The following is a 19,950-nucleotide window of genomic DNA, read 5'->3' as shown; positions in this document are numbered from 1 at the left end:
CAGGACAACCTCTCCCTAAATGTGAGCATGACAAAGGAGCTGATCGTGGAATACAGGAAAAGGTGGGCTGAACCACTTTGCAGGTAGCCTAGTGTTTATAGCATTGGACTAGTAACCGAAAGATTGCTAGAACGTTTGCAAGATCGAATCCCTGAGCTGACAAGGTAAAAATCTGTTGTTCTGCCCCTGAACAAGGCAGTTAATCCACTGTTCCTAGGCTGTCATTGAAAATAAGAATGTGTTCTTAACTGCCATGCCTAGTTAAATAAAAATTAAATAAAATGTAAATTAACATCGATGGGGTAGTTGAGCGGGTCCAGAGTTTCAAGTTCCTTGGTGTCCACATCACCAACAAACTATCATGGACCAAACATACCAAGACAGTCTTGAAGAGGGCACGACAAAACCTTTTCCCCCTCAAGACACTGAAAATATTTGCCATGGGTCCCAAGATCCTCAAAAGGTTTGACAGCTGCACCATCGAGAGCATCCTTACCGGTTGCATCACCGACTAGTATGGCAACTGCTGACCGTAAGGCGCAACAGAGGGTAGTAAGAAAGGCAAGTGGTAACAGAGCGCCAAGTCTAGGACCAAAAGGCTCATCAACAGCTTCTTCCCCCAAGACATAAGACTACTGAACAATGTGGTGGATGAATCAGAATTAGTTGGGTAAGATAGATAATTAAGATGTCTTATCTGCATAACATGCTTATGTGATGTACTTGTTATTAGAATGTATCCCTTTGGACTCTGGTGTTGGCAGTTGTACTTCTTCCCTCAGCTGGGGCTCAGTCACTTGGGGCCCAGAGAGGGGAGAGGTCAGGCTTGTCTTTTACATGTCTCTGGTGCTATGCAGAATATCAGAAAGGGAAGAGGACAGGATGGACAATTGCTTTCATATGTGAATGTGTCTTTACCTATTCCTAAACCACATTTGGCGATGGGATGTGAATCTTCACTTGGTGACTGCTCCTGATGACCTCGGTAAATCGTGCACAAGGGATCCCTCAAATTTGGGATCTCAGGGAGACCACACTTCGGGAATGGAGCAAATGGACCAACCTAATATCTGTGGTTTGTTATGTCGACTAGGGGGGTGTATCTTTGCTATAAAAAATCTCAGTAGCCATTGTGTTGTCACTCTCAACGGTTCATTAGAAATGGTGCATCGTTGAAAGTCATTGCTATTGCAAAGCTCTTATTATTAAATATGCAGTTTAAGTATAACTCTGACTCGTGTGTTAACCTCTCTAGGGTGGGGGGCGGCATTCGGTATTTGGGATGAACAGCATGCCCAAATTAAACGGCCTGCTACTCGGGCCCAGAAGATATGATATGCATATACCTGGTAGATTTGGATAGAGTTTCCAAAACTGTTAAAATAGTATCGGTGAGTATAACAGAACTGATTTAGCAGGCGAAAACCTGAGAAAAATCCATTCAGGAAGTTGTTTTTGTTTTTGTTTTTGTTTTGTAGTTTTCTATTCAATGCCATTACAGTACCCATTGACTTAGGACTCCATTTGCAGTTCCTATTACTTCCACGAGATGTCAACAGTCTTTAGAAATCGTTTCAGGCTTGTATTCTTATAAATGAGGGAGTAAGACCAGTCTGAACTCGTGGACCCTAACGTGTCGCAGAGCTTTTTCAGGTGCATGTGCATTTCTTGTTTACCTTTTATATTGACGACGTTAATGTCTGTTGAAATATTATAGATAATTTAGGCTAAAAAACAACCTGAGGATTGAATATGAACATCGTTTGACATGGTTCTATGAACTTTACGGATACAATTTGGATTTTTTTTGTCTGATTGTTTTGACTGAGTTTGAGCCTGTAGATTACTGAAGAAAACGAACTAACAAAACTGAGGTTTTTGGATATAAAGAGACTTCATCGAACAAAAGGAACATTTATTGAGTAAATTAATGTCTTCTGATTGCCACCATATGAAGATCATCAAAGGTAAGGGATTAATTTTATCTCTATTTCTGAGTTTTGTAACGCTTCTGCTTGGCTGGTTACTGTTTGTAATAATTTGTCAACTGGGCTATGTTCTGGGCTAGGTATTTTCTGGGCTAGGTATGCTTTCGCCGAAAAGCATTTTATAAATATGACACTGTGGTTGGTTTAACAAGAAGTTAATCTTTAAACCTATGTTTTCTGAATTTTTATCATGAGCATTTCTGTAATTGAATTTGGAGCTCTGCAACCTCACTGGATGTTGGCCAGATGGGACGCTAGCGTCCCACTTACCCTAGAGAGGTTAAGTTTGTCTCTCCTCATTTGATAAGACAGAAATTAACCACCACAACAATTAATAAAATCGGCATTCGACAATTTACATTGACACCTCCCTTTTGTACACTGCTGCTACTCGCTGTTTATTATCTATGCTTAGTCACTTCACCACCACCTACAGTACATGGACAAATTACCTCAACTAACCTGTACCCACGCACACTGACTCGGTACCGGTGCCCCCTGTATATAGCCTCGTTATTGTTTGTCACGACTTCCGCCGAAGTTGGCTCCCCTGCCTGATCGGGTGGTGCTCGGCGGTCGTCGTCCTACCAGCCGCTACCGATCCCTTTTTCGTTTGTCTGTTGGTTTTCTCTTATTAGTTTCACCTGTGTGTATTTTGGTTTAATTAGCTTCCCTATATGTAGTAGTTTGACCCGCCCTTGTTTTGTGCGGGATTGTCTTTTGTTACGTGTGTACATATTAAGTCGTGGTGTATTTTGTTTTCTATACTGGACACCCTGTGGTTTTGGGTTGTCTGGTATAGTGTCCTGCGCCCTGTATTTTATTGGTCTTATCAGTTTGGTGTGCAATAGTAAAGCACTTTACTCCGTTACTCTCTCTCTGCATCTGATTCCTCCATACACACCTAGTCCCGCGTGACATTGTTATTCTTATTGTTTTACTTTTTATTATTACTTTTTTATTTTAGTCTACTTGGTAAATATATTCTTATCTCTTCTTGAACTGCACTACTGCACTAAGCATTTTACAGTAAAGTCTACACTTGTATTTGGTGCATGTACTAATAAAGTTTGATTTAATTTGACATACAATCTCAATTAATCTTGCATCATATCTCCTGTATTGGAGTATGTAATTTGGGAGCAGTAATACTGACACAAATTTTTTTTTATAAACATTTTACATTTAGGCCATTTAGCAAATGCTCTTATCTAGAGTGACTTTCAGTAGTGTGTGCATACATTTTCGTACTAGTCCCTCAAGAGAATCGAACCCACAACCCTGGCATTGCAAACACCATGACAAACTTTCTCCGACCATTATGAAATGTAATGTGGCTCCTTATTTTGTTTCCCCTTCATCCCAGAAATGGATCAGTTGGGGAAGCTGGGCTCTTTCTAACCTGTGCTCTTCTAACCTGCAGAGTTTTCCCCACTGTCTAAACGTTTCAACACAATATTGAAATATTACACAATTCTAAAATAATTTCATTCAATTGATATTTAATAAATCTCTGTTTGGTTCAGTGTTATTAAACTGAAGCTGAAATATTGACTTTATTAAACTGGGAGAAGGGGGCACTTAAGGGGATTCTATTCGGACAACCCACATCAGGCCCGTTTTGCATGACTGTGGACAGGTTCTTTGATTCACAATCTCTCTCTGTCTCATACTACCATGATTCCAATTGATATGTAGTGCAGAATATGTGTGGAAGTAATAAAACCATTGGACTTCTAACAATGCTCTGCAGAGATTATCAACAAAACATCCATCCAAAGAACCAGAGGCATGTGTGTGCTGTTCGGGAGCAGCTGAGCCCAGGCTTAAGGGGTTCCTGTATAATTGTGTATTGGAAGTCTTGGATTTGGCTTGGTGCTTTTAACTGGCCCATCTGTAGACAAATGGTTAAATAGATTTTCCTGCTCTTCCAAGACCACGCCTCACTGCAGTAGGTCCAGGATGGGCAGGCTGAGCCAATACTCATCTTGCAGGATCTCAGCAATTACAACCGGTGGTTCTCAGGCCAGCCCAGATCTCTCATGGATCGCCCTGCGGAACATCCCCACATTGTTGTGCCACGCCTTCAGGAAGATGTTCTCCATGGGCAACCTCTTCTGGACGTATCCTGTGTCTCTGTGGGGCACTTATCTACCTAGCCTGTCCGGTGGATTTCATCCCCAAGGCCCTGTTCGGCCTGATAGGCTTCATGGCCTTTTTTTAACCTTTAGTTAACTAGGCAAGTCAGTGTCTCCTGACCCCTCCTGTCTCAGCCTCCAGTATTTATGCTGCAGTAGTTTATGTGTCAGGTGGGGCTGGGGTCAGTTTGTTATATCTCCTGTCCTATTCGGTGTCCTGTGTGAATTTAAGTGTGCTCTCTCTAATTCTCTCTTTCTCTCTTTCTTTCCTTCTCTCTCTCGGAGGACCTGAGCCCTAGGACCATGCCCCAAGACTACCTGACATGATGACTCATTGCTGTCCCCAGTCCACCTGGCCGTGCTGCTGCTCCAGTTTCAACTGTTCTGCCTCATTATTATTGGACCATGCTGGTCACTTATGAACATTTGAACATCTTGGCCATGTTCTGTTATAATCTTCACCCGGCACAGCCAGAAGAGGACTGGCAACCCCACATAGCCTGGTTCCTCTCTAGGTTTCTTCCTAGGTTTTGGCTTTTCTAGGGAGTTTTTCCTAGCCACCGTGCTTCTACACCTGCATTGCTTGCTGTTTGGGGTTTTAGGCTTGGTTTCTGATGGACGAAGGGCTATAAACATTTATTTGATTTGAGTTAAAGAACAAAATTATTATTTTCAATGATGGCCTAGAGACAGTGGGTTTAATTGCCTTGTTCAGAGGCAGAACTACAGATTTTTACCTTGTCAGCTCGGGCATTCTGTCTTGCAACCTTTCGGTTACTAGTCCAACGCTCTAACCACTAGGCTACCTGCCACCCCGACTTCTTTGTCATCTTGCTCCTCTTCATCTATGTCTCAGACTGGCAGGTGACGCAGACTGTCAGGTTGACAAACAGCCACTGGACAGGAGTATGTAATCAATCAAATACCTATTTATATCATGCCAGGTCAAACACACTGTGCCAGTCAGTGATCTTTATCTAGTGCTTTGGCCTTCAATGGGGACCTGATAAAAGTCCCCCTGATTAAAGTCCCTATAATCAGGGGGACTTTATCAGGTGGGTGTGGGGGAGGGATATCAACAAAAAAGTATAGTTCTTTTGGTAAGGGTATTGGAGCAATATACAAATAAAATAAATCAACAATTTGGATTGTTGAACTGGCTGATCTGAAGTTAACATTTTGTTCATATTTGCAAATGTATATCTTTCATACATTTAGGTGTGTTTGAGAAGTACAATCCAATCTGGAATATTAAATGTTCTCTCTCTTGCAAACATAAAAATAATAATAATAGAAATGTTACTAAACAGTCAGTTCTGTTGAACTTTGTCAACACACAGCAGTTGATGCTTTGCATTGTTTGATTTGGTACACATGATTGCTATATTAATTAAGGAAGCACTAGCTAAATGGAATATATCATTTTGATTACCTATCCATATTGATTATTGTTACAGCTGAGGTAATTGGATACCACACTTGTGTGTTGTGTTGATTAAGTATAACACTGGGATATATTCAATATCTCTTCCCCCTTCAACTAATGCTAATAAAACATTAAGGACACCTTCCTAATATTGAGTTGCACCCCCCCACTTTTTCCCTCAGAACAGACTCAATTTGTCACAGCATGGACTCTGGTTGTCTGGATGTCCTTTGGGTGGTGGATCATTGTTGATACACATAGAAAACTGTTGACCGAGAAAATACCAGCAGCGATATTCCCATACCCCGTTCAAAGGCACTTAAATCTTTTGTCTTGCAAATTCACCCTCGGAATGGTACACATACACAATCCATATCTCAATTGTCTCAAGGCTTAACAATTATTCTTTAACCTCTCTCCTTCCATTTATCTACACTGATTGAAGTGGATTTAGCGAGTGACATCAGTAAGGCATGTTAGAGTTAACCTGGATTCACCTGCTCAGCCTATGTCATGGAAAGAGCAAGTGACCTTAATGTTTTGTACACTCAGTGTATCGATTACAGGAGCTCATGGTAATGTCAGGCTGTGGGTAACTGGTGCATGGGAATCAGGCGCAGGAGAGCATGAGATGAGTGAAAAATTTAGTTTATTCCACTGCACCAGTATAAAACAAATACTTAAGGTGCGTGAAAATACCGGTCACTCGTAAATAACGGGCATAAAAATGAACCCAGCAGACAATACCAGCCATAAAGATACAACCTGAACATAATAAAAAAACATGCACACCAACATGTGGGAAACAGAGGGTTAAATAATGAACATGTAATTGGGGAATAGAAACCAGGTGTGTAGAAAACAAAGACAAAACAAATGGGAAATGAAAAGTGGATCCGCGATGGCTAGAAAGCCGGTGACGTCGACCGCCGAACGCCGCCCGAACAAAAAAAGGGACCGACTTCGGCGGAAGTCGTGACAGGTGATGAATAATATAATGTAATATACTGTATTATAAAGGCTAATCAATGATATATACATGCATACAGTAGCTGGCAACAATTCTCATACTCCCGTCTTTGTTTACAAACCACAAAAAAAACAAGGACAACATTATTATTATTATTTTTTACAACACACAGACAACATTATGGTTGACCAGTCAAAAACATCTGATATGTGACCTGTTTCAGGAAACTAGGCATATGTCGCAAGTCACTACTTCACAGGAGAGCTGATTTGAAAGTAAACGTTTTTTATATCAAAAATGCTTTTTTGGGGCAGAAATGCCTTAATAACAAACTTGTTATATGCCATCTGTAAATAGGAATACAATTGTTAAATTACGAGCCTAGTTGGTTTAGCCAAAGAAAAAGGGAGCAACCTGATTGGCTGAGATAATGAGTGGGCTGGACATGCCGTTCTGCCATATAGTGTGCTTCTGTCTATTGGAGCTGGTCAGTAATGTCTAGGTAATCCTGTCTAATGCTACTTAATTTTTTTATTGTGTATTAAAACTGCATAAGTGTTGCTCTCCACTTTTTGGAGGACTGAGTTTTGAAATCAATGTAATTCAAATGTGATAGCTAAGGAGATGGAGAAAACACCTGTCTCCAGATTACATCTTCAAACTAAGGGCAACCATGGCATCCGACAGGAGACACGTCCAACCATGAAGATGTATACAGGTAAGATCTAGCTAGCTCCATTTTCAGATATTACACGTTTCTAATTTTGACAGAAAGAGCCATTTGCTTGGCTAGCTATAGCTTAATGTTAGCTAGCTAACATTGAACATTGCAGATTCGTGCGGGGAGTAACATCATGAGTTGTGATTATGGTTCATTGTTTACCTAGCTAGCTGTCTTAAACGACAGGCATTTTTTGTCATTTCATAATCCCAGTGTCAACACATGCAACAGCCACAGCCCCACCCTCCCCACATCTCTCCTCTCCCTCTGTTAGCAGGGCTTGTCTGAAAAGAAATGTCTCAGTCAGAAAAAGCCCCCGATAAAAACAATGCTCAGGTTTATTTCTCACAAATTACCCAGTCAGAGAGGGTAACACTAGAGGCATGATTAAGGATCCGGAGGAAGGAATAATGCCAATAAATTACCCTCCCCTTCCTGTGATCTAAGAATGTGCAAAGCATACTAAATCTGCCTGTGTCAACTGCTGTCTGTTATTTGCATGCATTAAAGCTGGGCGGCAGACAGGCCAGGGAGTCAGTCAGTCAGCAGTTTGGTTGGGCTCCCATTTTTGTGTCAGAGAAGATTGCCACCCATTTTTTTCTGTGGATTTAGTGTATCTACAGCAAATAGTGTCAACGTGACAGATGCACCTGTAGTTTTTAAGTGCACAGCTAGGTTACTCTCTCCACCACTATTTTATTTGTGTGTGTGTGTGTGAGGTGTTTAAAGTGTGTGTGTACTGTCCCACTGTTTGGTATAAAATAAGAAGACAACAGCTCAGTGATTCTGAGGTCCCTGTCAAAAACATGGGGGATGAGAATGAAAGAGGAAAGAAAACAACCAGCCAGCCCGAGATATATCTATATTTTCCAGCTCACCTCAATGCTTCCCTGAAGCAGGTATGAAACTTCAAAATGGCTCCCACCCCTCACATCGTAGTTGGTTCTCCCTGTCCTCTTCCCTCTTTCACAATCTTCACTTTTCTCTCTCTCCCTCTTTCTATCTCTCTCACACCCCGGATTGTGCACTCTGTCTAGCTGAGGTGTCTGCAGTCATTCTTAGGCCCATTTTTCGCTAAAACATGACATCTATCTCCATATCCTGGGACACTGCAATATACAGTGGGGTCTGAAATAATTTACACCCTTGATAAAGATTATCAAAATGAATGTATAAAATGATAATTTGAATACTGAGCTATATCGTGTGCAAAAAAAATATATATATATATATTATTTAATACTAATAAAATGATCAGAGAAAGATATATTTTTTAAACAAGTAATACTTTTTCTCTCCCCAAAACATATGTCTCATAATAATGGCTGGAATGGGGCAAATCGAATGGAATCAAACTATAGCATGTGTTTGATGTATTTGATACTTTTCCACTAATTCCGCTCCAGCCATTACCATGAGCCTGTCCTCCCCAATTAGTCCTTTCAACACCTCAACTTGCTAGGATAACGTCACAGAGCCTTTTCTAAAATGTTTTATGACTTGGAGATCTTAGACCATTCCTCCAAACAGAATCCTTTCAGATCCTTGATATCCTTCATCTGTGCTTTTATAGACTACCCGCTTCAGATCAAACCACAGGTTTTCAACGGGTTTCAAGTCTGGAGACTGAGATGGCCATTGTAAAATGTAGATTTTTTTTGGGCCAATTAACCATTTCTTTATGGATATTAATGTGTGCTTGGGGTTATTGTCTTGCTGGAATTTCCAGGTGCGGTCCAGTTTCAGCTTCCTGGCAAAGGCAACCCACTGGGCACGGACGCCAATTCAACATCTATTCCACACCGGTTCAACGTAATTTAATTGAAATTATGTGGAAACAACCATAAAGGTTGCAAGATAGCCCCATAACATCAAATATGTTTCACAGTAGGTATGGGGTTCTTTACCTGCTAAAGCATTCTGATTTCAACGGCAAACCCAAGTTTCAAGTTTTATTAGTCGTATGTAGGGGATAGTAATAGAATACACCATCCAAAGAAATGCTTACTTGCAGGTTCCTTTTCGACAATGCAACAACAATATGAATTAATATAAGATAAGAATAAAGTAAATTCGAGCATAAAGTAAATTGCTAAGTGGAATATAATAGCTTAAGTTTAATACCGGGAGGCAAAATGTATTGTCCAATAGTTACATGTGTTTTTGGGGAAGAGGGGAAAGGGGGCAGGTGTTTCAATTGTGCAGCATTTTGCAATCATATTAAGACCCTGCTAGGAGCAGTTGTGATGTGTGTGTGTGTGTGTGTGTGTGTGTGTGTGTGCTTGAATTAGTCAGAGCATTTGTCCAGTTCAAGTGTTCCGCAGTCTGTTGGCTTGAATATAGAAACTGTCTCTGAGCCTGTTGGTATCAGACCTCATGCTCTGATACCGCCGGGCCCGGAAGTAAGGGAGTGAACAGCTTGTGGCTGGGGTGTGTGGGGTCCTTGGATGCTTTGGGCCATTCTCAGGCACCGTTTCGAGTAGATGTCGTGGATGGGTGGTAACCACCCACTGGAGGACCTTGTGGTCATGGAAGGAGTAATTCCAGTTCCAGGCTGTGATGCAACCAATCAGGATGCTCTTGATGGTGCAGCAGTAGTATTTGGAGAGGGCCCGGGAAGGCATGACGAATTTCTTCAGCTGCCTTAGGTAGTAGAGACGCTGTTGCGCCCTCTTGACAAGAGTGGGTGTGTTGTTGGTCCATGTCAAATTCTCAGTGATGTACATGCTGAGGAAATTAAAACTGTTGACTCTCTCCACTCCCACCACTGGTGGCATGATTAATCTGTTTGGCAATGTTCTTTGCCAAATGTTATCACATGTATGGTGTCCACTTGTAAAATGACTGGAGATCTTTCAAATAGTATTTCATGTTTATGTTGTCCATTTGCACAGTGACTTAGGATCTTTCATTTTACGGCAGATACTATAACCTTGAACCTTGCATTAGAACCTTGGACACTCCAGGCATGAGCCACAACACGTCTATTGTTTCACCTGTTACACGTTCTATGACCAGCCATGAATAGTCTGGAAAATCCATGAACTCCCCTCCCCCCCACCCCCATTATCCCAGGTGGTTTCATCACCAGTGGCTAACATTGAGCCAGAAACTGCCATTTTCATTTGGTAATTGGTTATCTTGACATTTTGAAGCGGGCCCATACATTGTTAGTTCCTGTTGTGAGTGGGGTGATAATTAGCCTGCTCTATGTGCTGAGCTCATCCCTTTCTAAAAAAAGATTTCGTTTAACAAAATACACGGCTGGCATTCTTTTGCGGGATTAATTAAAACAATGTTTTTGCCCCTCCTGAACTCACCCCATAGAAAACTTCTGTGGATCTTCTATCTGGATGCTGTTTATCATAAGAAAACCTGGAGAGATGATAGGTAGTTGTGGAGCACTCCTGGGGGATTGAATTCGATTTTATTTGTGCTTTATTGTAATGTATTGCCTGCCTACTCATCTAAAATGTCCACACCCCTAAGGGATCTATGATATAGGCTAAATCACAATAAATTACAATATCTCGAATCTGAATTAGCAAAGAATAGTCACATTAGCTGAGTGAAGCTACAATATCCTTGGTAAATTATTTCAGATAAGCTACGTTCACAGACATACTAGAGTTCAATCTCTCCATGATGCTCATCTCAGTAATTCATTAGGCATCCTCATGAAATGGAAAATATAGATTTTCAATGAATTAGTACACAGCCCCAAAAAAGTATACAGCACTGACTGAGCATGTCAAAGTAAAAATAGTATTTACCCCGCTCCTAACAAACACATTTCATGGATTCATTTTAAAACAAGATAAAACAAGACCAATGTGAGTGAGGCAGGCAGGCTGCTCCAGAGTGGCTATTGTTATCACAGCTAATTATAAGATAAGACTTTCTACTAGCACTGGGGAAACTGGGTATTACCAGGAGATAATGACACGTCTGATTTTGATGCAGTATTCATATTCCGTGTCATTACCATTTGTAAAGAGGCATGCTTCATGAATAGATGGAAAAAGCTGAGTGGCAGATGAACAACCACAGAGGAGGGGCCTCGTTGAATATTCAACACTTATATACAGAGAGGAAGTTTTCATAACTTTGTAAGTATGTACAACTGTGATGGAGCTTATACAGTACCTCGCATCTCCACCCCTTTACCAGTGACTAACTATCATACACCCCTCATCCACTATTTTGTGTAATCCCCACCTGGATGATACTGAAATGAAAATCATAATTGTGTTTCACTAGTGTTTGAATTATAGGTATTTCGAGAAATGTTGGATATTCCCAATATAAACTGTAAACATTGTGAAATAATTCTGATTATTTCTAGCATTGTGAAAACATTTTCCTGTTGATTCACATCAGTGGCGGTCGGTGCCATTTACAACTGAGGAGGAAGACTTGTTTTATGAGCATGGCCTTATTTCTAGTACAACATATTGGATAACTGTCATTCCTATTCCATTCCCCCAGCTCAATGTATCATCGATAGGTTTAGGCAACTATGATACTATAATTTTCCCTATACCCATCATGAAGTTGCTACAAACCTAGCTTATGAATGAAAGTTTATAAAGTAGGTAGACATGTCGAGAGACAAATTGGAGGAATCAAGGTGACAGATAGAGACACATTCAATAACGCCTTGCACACTCTTGGTTGCATCTAGCTGATCTAGGGTGTAATCATTAGATGGCAACCAAAACTAGAGTTTCTGTTGGAAAAATTCTGTTAGATCTATCCCGTTTCGTTCCTTTTGCTTCACTTTAAGATTTTTTTTTCAACAGAATTGGTAGAATGAATACACCCCTGATTACCAACACACACAGGTCACTTTCATAGCAGCCACATGCAAACAGCATGATTTTACTTTGCTCCTTGTATAATTCTTTCTCACATCTACGTGCTCTCACCTTTTCCCTTTACTTGTGGACTTTAGTGCACAACACAACAGCTGTCTGTGACCAGGCAAAAAAAACTCTAAGCCAAACCTTCATACCATAACCGCTAACCGCTACACACAGTATACATTGTTGTCACCACATTAGTTAATGTCAAATTCAACATAGCTACTACAACTAATGTGTTAGTAAACCCACTACAATCATGCAGTACAGTGTACAGTAAGCAGTTTAGCAGTTACACTGGCAGGCTTCTGTGGCAATAAATTAATGTAACTGAAAGTTTACCTTGACTTGGAAGAGTTCCAGTGTTGGATAGCCTTAGCCAGCTAGCTAACACAAATAGCATTCCCCTCTGTTTGAGCCAGGTGTTTGAGTATTTAAAAATATACTTTTTTTATTGTTTCACTATTTATATTTTTCCTCCTCTTCCTCTGAGGAAACTCCACTGATTCACATTGCATTGTCTCTGAATCCACACTGAAAGACAAATGTACTTTTCAGCTTTTGTGGAGGCATATATTTTATAGCCTTACACGGCTTCCTGGTGCAACCCTTTGTGTAGCAGTATCAATGTATCATAGCTACAATAGCGTTTCGTAAGAATTAATGCGATGACCAGAATCGATCCAGGGATTAGCTCTGAAGGATGTTTCCATTTGTGAGCTGCTTCTCCAAATGACTGATTTTCATACTCTCCGACAAGCCTCCAGGGTGATTAGGAAGGTTAATAATTTGATTCCTGAAATGTTATTATTAATCCCCCTACTCACAATTACAGCACCACTGACGCTGCCGCTGCTGTTTATCCACATTGCATCGTGTTTGTCGTCTGATAGAGGTTTATTCCCCAAGTGGGTTACATTTTAGTCTCTGATAGTCTCTTCAGATCATATTTTCATGGATGAAAGTTTTATTTTTAGAAGAGATTATTGTGATTCAGTCATTGCTGATAGGAGCGTCATACATGAGCTCCTTTGTATGAAATTCGTTGTTTTTAATTTAGAGAGAAAGATTAGATGTGCACTACACATTTTTTTATAGTTACATACAGCATAATTACTAGTGTACATATGATCCACATAATGTTGATGAGATGGAATTCATTATTAGAATGTCACAGATAATGCAAAAACATTATATACTGAACAAAAATATAAACGCAAAATGCAACAATTTAAAAGATTTACTGAGTTACAGAAGGAAATCAGTCAATTGAAATAAACGAATTAGGCCCTAATCTATGGATTTCACATGACTGGGCAGGAGCGCAGCAATGGGTGGGCATGGGAGGGCATAGCCCCCCTCCCCCCGCAGGTGAAGATGCCAGATGTGGAGGTCCTGGGCTAGTGTGGTTACACGTGGTTTGCGGTTGTGTGGCTGGTTGAAGGTACTGCGGAATTCTCTAAAATGACTGTGGTAGAGTGACTTATGATGTGACTTATGTTTGAGAAATTAACATTCAATTCTCTGGCAACAGCTCTGGTGGACATTCCTGCAGTCAGCATGTCAATTGCATGCTCCCTCAAAACTTAAGACATCTGTGGCATTGTGTTGTGTGACAAAACTGCACATTTTAGAGTGAATTTTTATTGTCCCAAGCGCATGGTGCACCTGTGTAATGATCATGCCGTTTAATCAGTTTATTGATATGCCACACCTGTCAGGTAATGTATTATCTTTTTCAAAGGAGAAATGCTCACTAACAGGGATGTAAAGAAATTTGTGCACAAACGTTTTGTGACTATGGAACATTCCTTGTGTAATGCTCCAGGTGTCGTGGGTGTGGAGTCAAATGCAGGAGACAGAGAGTTCAATGCTCTGCGTCTTTTAATAGCACCAACGCACCACAGGGTGTTCACAAAAGTTACGTTCCCAAACACAGGGAATCAAAATGTACAATGGAAAAAATCACGACCAGGCACTAACACGTACCTCTACAACAGAGCCAAAGGTTACATTGAAATAATCCCGCACAACAACCAGGCGGGCCGGCTGTCTAATAAAGACAAACTAATTAACCATACACAGGTGCTACCACTAAACATACAAGGAGGGGGAGGAAAAACAATCAGTGGCAGCTAATAGGCCGGTGACGACGACCGCAGAGCGCCACCCGCCCGGGAAGGGGAAACACCCTCGGTCGGACTCGTGACAGTACACCCCCCCCTGACGCGCGGCTCCCGCAGCGCGCCGACACCGGCCTCGATGTCGCCCCGGAGGACGAGGTGCAGGGCGATCCGGATGGAGGCGATGGAAATCCCTCAACATGGAGGGATCCAAGATGTCCCCCACCGGTACCCAGCACCTCTCCTCCGGACCGTACCCCTCCCAGTCCACGAGGTACTGCGGGCCCCTCACCCGGCGTCTTGAGTCCAGAATGGCCTGGATCGTGTACCCCTCGATGTCCAGAGGGGTGGGGGGGGGGGACCTCCGGCACCTCACTGTCCTGCAGGGGACCAGCTACCACCGGCCTGAGGAAAGACACATGAAACGAGGGGTTAATACGATAATAGGAAGGGAGTTGTAATCGATAACACACCTCGTTTATTCTCCTCAGGACTTTAAAGGGCCCTACACACTGCAGACCCAGCTTCCGGCAGGGCAAGCGGAGAGGTAGGTTTCAGGTCGAGAGCCAGACCCTGTCCCCCGGTACAAACACGGGGGCCTCACTGCGGTGGCGGTCAGCACTCCTCTTCTGCCGTCCACTCGCTTGTCGTAGAGATTCCTGGACGGCCCTCCAGGTCTCCTTGGAGCGCTGTACCCATTCCTCCACCGCAGGAGCCTCGGTCTGGCTCGGATGCCATGGTGCCAGGACCGGCTGGTACCCCAACACACACTGAAAAGGGGACACGTTAGTAGAGGAGTGGCGTAGTGAGTTCTGAGCCATTTCAGCCCAGGGAATGTATCGTGCCCACTCCCCTGGCCGATCCTGGCAATACGACCGCAGAAACCTACCCACCTCCTGGTTCACTCTCTCCACCTGCCCATTATTCTCGGGGTGATAACCGGAGGTCAGGCTGACAGAGACCCCCAAGCGTTCCATGAACGCTCTCCATACCCGAGACATGAATTGGGGGCCCCGATCAGAAACGATGTCCCCCCGATGTCCCCCCACACCCCGTAGTGCCGAAAGACATGGGTGAATAACGCCTCCGCAGTCTGTAGGGCTGTAGGGATACCGGGCAACGGGAGGAGACGGCAGGACTTAGAGAACCGATCCACAATCACTAGAACCGTGGTGTTCCCCTGAGACGGCGGAAGATCGGTCAGGAAATCTATGGACAGATGTGACCATGGCCGCTGTGGAACGGGGAGGGGTTGTAGCTTCGCTCTAGGAAGGTGCCTAGGAGCCTTACTCTGAGCGCACACTGAACAGGAGGAGACATAACCCTTAACATCCTTAGCCAACGTAGGCCACCAATACCTCCCCTGAAGGCTCCCCACTGTCCTCGTCACCCCAGGGTGACCCGAGGAGGGTAGGACGTGCGCCCACCGAATCAGTTTGTCCCGAACACCAAGCGGCACGTACCTTCGCCCCGCTGGACACTGAGGAGGCGCGGGTTCAGCCCGTAACGCCCGCTCGATGTCCGAGTCCACCTCCCATACCACTGGGGCTACCAGCTTTGAGGCGGGAAGAATGGGAGTAGGTTCGGTGGACCCATCCTCCGTGTCGTAAAGGCGGGACAGTGCGTCAGCCTTTACGTTCTGGGAGCCCGGTCTATAAGACAAAGTAAACCGGAACCGGGTGAAGAATATGGCCCACCTTGCCTGACATGGGTTAAGTCTCCTAGCTGCCCGAATATACTCCAGATTCTGGTGGTCGGTCCAGATGAGAAAGGGGTGCTTAGCCCCCTCAAGCCAGCGTCTCCACACCTTCAGAGCTCTAACCACTGCTAGCAACTCCCGGTCCCCCACATCATAGTTACGCTCCGCTGGGCTGAGCTTCCTTGAGAAGAAAGCGCAGGGGCGGGGTTTTGGTGGCGTACCCGAGCGCTGTGATAGCACGGCACCCACCCCAGCCTCGGACGCGTCCACCTCCACTATGAATGCTAGAGAGGGGTCCGGATGCGCCAACACGGGTGCATCAGTGAACAGCGCCTTCAACTTGTTGAATGCTCCGTCCGCCTTTGCTGACCACTGCAACCGCACCGGGCCCCCCTTCAGCAGTGAGGTGATGGGAGCCGCTATCTGGCCAAAACCCCGGATAAACCTCCGGTAGTAGTTGGCAAAACCCAAAAACCGCTGCACCTCCTTTACCGTGGTCGGAGTCGGCCAATTACGCACGGTCCTAATGCGGTCACCCTCCATCACTACCCCCGAGGTGGAAATGCGATATCCCAGAAAAGACACGGCTCGTTTAGAGAGCACGCATTTCTCAGCCTTGACGTATAGGTCATGCTCCAGCAGTCTACCAAGCACCTTGCGCACCAGAGACACATGCGCGGTGTGAGTGGCCGAGTAGATCAGAATGTCATCGATATAAACAACCACTCCCTGCCCGCACAGGTCCCTGAGAATCTCGTCTACAAAGGATTGAAAAACGTCTGGAGCATTTTTTAACCCATACGGCATGACGAGGTACTCATAGTGGCCTGATGTAGTACTAAATGCGGTTTTCCACTCGTCTCCCTTCCGAATACGCACCAGACTATACGCGCTCCTGAGATCCAGTTTTGTGAAGAACTGTGCTCCGTGGAACGATTCCACCGCCGTAGCGATGAGAGGTAGAGGGTAACTATACCCCACTGTGATGGCGTTTAGACCTCTATAATCGATACACGGACGCAAACCTCCCTCCTTTTTCCTCATAAAAAAGAAACTCGAGGAGACAGGTGAAATGGAGGGCCGAATGTACCCCTGTCCCAGCGACTCCGTGACATATGTCTCCATTGCCAATTTCTCCTCCTGGGACAGCGGGTACACGTGACTCTTGGGAAGCGCAGCGTCTACCTGGAGATCTATCGTACAATCCCTTCCCGGTCGATAAGGTGGTAATTTAGTCGCTTTCACTTTACTGAAAGCGATTGCCAAATCGGCATACTCGGGGGGGGAATGCACACCATGGAACCCTGGTCTGGACTCTCCACCGACGTGGGACCGATGGAAACTCCCAAACACCTTCCAGAACACTCCTCTGACCACTCCTGGAGAACCCCCTGTCTCCACGAAATGTTAGGATTGTGCCGGGCCAGCCAGGGAGTCCCCAGCACCACTGGAAACGCAGGCGAATCAATAATAAAGAAACTGATACGCTCCCTATGATTCCCCTGCCTCACCATGTCCAGTGGGACCGTGGTCTCCCTGACCATCCCTGACCCTAATGGCCGGCTATCTAGGGAGTGCACGGTGAAAGGAGAATCTATCGGCACCAGCGGAACCCCTAACTTAAGGGCGAGTCCGCGATCCATAAAGTTCCCAGCTGCGCCTGAATCGACTAGCGCCCTATGCTGGGAAGAGGGAAAAAAGTGAAGGAAAAAGGTTAAGACAAACATGTGGCCAACAGGGGGTTCTGGGTGAGTTTGATGCTGACTCACCTGGGGTGACCGAGAAGCGTTCCGCCTGCCATCTCTACTCCCAGACGGACCCCCCAGCACCGATCAGACGTGTGTCCTCTCCGACTACATTTGGTGCAAGGAAGGACCCTCCTCCGGTACCCCTCGGTGCAGCCCCACCCAACTCCATCGGAATGGGAGCGGAGGTGGAACGCACAGGACCCTCTCTGAACGCCCGCGGGAAGCCAGCAGATTATCCAGTCGAATGGACATGTCAATCAGCTGATCCAGTGACAGAGTGGTGTCCCGACACGCTAACTCCCAGCGGACGTCCTCTCGGAGACTACACCTGTAGTGGTCCATAAGGGCCCTGTCGTTCCACCCAGATCCGGTCCGGAACTCCAGCGCGTAATCCTGGGCGCTCCTCCTCTCCTGCCTGGGACGAAATAGTCGTTCTCCCCAACTCTGGGTAGTGCTCCCGCGCTGAGTCTGGACCATTCCAGACTGCGTTCGCCCACTCCAGAGCACGACCCGTGAGGCAGGAGATGAGGACACTCACCCTCTCTGCTCCTGAGGGAGTGGGTCTGATGGTGGCCAGGTATAGCTCCAGCTGAAGCAGAAACCCCTGGCAACCCGCCGCCGCTCCATCATAAGCCCTCGGTAGAGTCAGACGGAGGGTGCTGGAGTCGGGAGATGAGGAGTCCGGAACCGTGGGTGCCGAAGGTGGAAAGAGGAGACCACTCCTCTCCCATCTGTCCATTCTCTCCATCACTTGATCCATCGCGGATCCCGATCCGATGGAGGACGGTGGTGTGGTGGAGAACCCGTTCCTCCATCGATGGGAGAGGGTTGGCTGCTGCTCCTGCTGACTCTATTCAATTTGATAGGTGCGGGATTCTGTAATGCTCCGGGTGTCGTGGGTGTGGAGTCAAATGCAGGAGACAGAGAGTTCAATGCTGTGCGTCTTTTAATAGCACCAACGCACCACAGGGTGCTCACAAAAGTTACGTTCCCAAACACAGGGAATGTTGTACCTCTACAACAGAGCCAAAGGTTACATTGAAATAATCCCGCACAACAACCAGGCGGGCCGGCTGTCTAATAAAGACAAACTAATTAACCATACACAGGTGCTACCACTAAACATAAAGGGAGGGGGAGGAAAAACAATCAGTGGCAGCTAATTGGCCGGTGACGACGACCGCCGAGCGCCACCCGCCCGGGAAGGGGAAACACCCTCGGTCGGACTCGTGACACCTTGGATCTTTTATTTCATCTCATGCAACATGGGACCAACACTTTACATGTTGTGTTTAGATTTTTGTTCAGTATACATGTATCCCAACCTCCACTAATCATAAAACATAAAATCATCTCTTATCTGCCTCCTCTCCCCTAATTCTCCATACATCCCTTCATCCTGGGCTGCCAGCCGAACCTTGGGGTCCAATCTGTTGTCCAGGTTATTTCCACAAAGGGTATTGATCAGCTAAACTGGGCTTGATAAGCACACTTTGATGGTAGTGGTCTTTACACTGTGTGATTGCACCTCCCCAATTCTCTGTCTGTTTCTGTACATGAAGACTGTACATAGCCTTATAGACTAGCACTCACTGATTGTGCACACCTAGTGTGGTATGACAGTGTCAATGTCAATTGCTACCCCTTGTTATTCAGGAAAAGTGTATTTAATGTTGATATGATCTGTACAAACATTTGAAATATATAGGACATTTAATGAAGATTACTTTTAATTGGCATAGGGCTACAGGGGCTTTCATAGCTAGGTTCAAACCTCATTCTTTGACATTAGAGAACTGAGAAAGAACAGAGGAACTCAATTTAACCTTGCGCAATACCCTAGATGCAGTTGCATCCCTAAAAACTAAAAACATTTCTCATAAGAAACTAGCTCCCTGGTATACAGAAAATACCCGAGCTCTGAAGCAAGCTTCCAGAAAATTGGAACGGAAATGGCGCCTCACCAAACTGGAAGTCTTCCGACTAGCTTGGAAAGACTGTACCGTGCAGTATCGAAGAGCCCTTACTGTTGCTCGATCATCCTATTTTTCCAACTTAATTGAGGAAAATAAGAACAATACGAAATTCCTTTTTGATACTGTCGCAAAGCTAACTAAAAAGCTGCATTCCCCAGGAGAGGATGGCTTTCACTTCAGCTGTAATAAATTCATGAACTTCTTTGAGGAAAAGATCATGATTATTAGAAAGCAAATTACGGACTCCTCTTTAAATCTGCGTATTCCTTCAAAGATCAGTTGTCCTGAGTCTGCACAAC

The 19,950-nt window shown here is 44.6% G+C and overlaps 1 pseudogene; it reads left to right on the top strand.

Moving 5' to 3' along the window:
• Positions 1-3,694: 3,694 nt before the first annotated feature.
• Positions 3,695-5,116, top strand: LOC109906766 (E3 ubiquitin-protein ligase RNF170 pseudogene; annotated as a pseudogene).
• The last annotated feature ends 14,834 nt before the right edge of the window (positions 5,117-19,950 follow it).

This window comes from Oncorhynchus kisutch, linkage group LG16, assembly GCF_002021735.2.
Source record: "Oncorhynchus kisutch isolate 150728-3 linkage group LG16, Okis_V2, whole genome shotgun sequence".
Classification (NCBI taxonomy): domain Eukaryota; kingdom Metazoa; phylum Chordata; class Actinopteri; order Salmoniformes; family Salmonidae; genus Oncorhynchus; species Oncorhynchus kisutch.
This window is presented reverse-complemented; position numbering and strand designations above follow the sequence as displayed.